The sequence below is a fragment of the Myotis brandtii genome, unplaced genomic scaffold (genome assembly GCF_000412655.1).
Source record: "Myotis brandtii unplaced genomic scaffold, ASM41265v1 scaffold34, whole genome shotgun sequence".
NCBI lineage: Eukaryota > Metazoa > Chordata > Mammalia > Chiroptera > Vespertilionidae > Myotis > Myotis brandtii.
The window spans coordinates 2,626,754-2,627,125 of record NW_005363098.1 but is presented as its reverse complement, the minus strand read 5'-3'; the positions used below and the strand labels follow the sequence as shown (position 1 = coordinate 2,627,125).

Below are 372 nucleotides of genomic sequence, written 5' to 3'. Positions count from 1 at the left end.
CAGCGGCGGCTCGTTTTGCAAAGGCTGACCGTAGGGGTGGGGCGGACCAGGAAGCCACGGAGTTCTGTGCAGCCGCGGACTCCCGGGAAGCGGACTAGAGGGAAACTTGGAGGCTGCGACCAGGTGCACTGACCTCTCTCTCTCCCCCCGCGTTTCCCTCCTCGCGGTCTCGGCCAGGCCTCCCCTCCCTTCTGGCCGCCACACACCTGCCCTCCTCTCCTCCGTGGACCTCAGGTGCCCGAGAGGTGCGCCACTCCTCCCCCTGGCTGAGCGTGGAGAGGAATCACCGCCCCCTTCCCCCGCCTTTTCCTGCCCGGATCTCCGCCGCCACCTCGTCTCGCGGCTCCCCGGCGGGGGCGAGGACGGGTCCGG

The 372-nt window shown here is 70.2% G+C and overlaps 1 protein-coding gene across 4 annotated transcripts in view; it reads left to right on the top strand.

The window, feature by feature from the left end:
- Positions 1 to 6: 6 nt before the first annotated feature.
- The window catches only part of LRBA (LPS-responsive vesicle trafficking, beach and anchor containing), a 566,714-nt gene continuing 566,348 nt past the window's right edge, over positions 7 to 372 (top strand). For all 4 annotated transcript variants that reach the window (XM_005871408.2, XM_014543868.1, XM_014543867.1 and 1 more), the window contains exon 1: positions 7 to 123. The gene's annotated coding sequence lies outside the window, so the exon portion shown is untranslated. The remainder of the gene's footprint in view (positions 124 to 372) is intronic.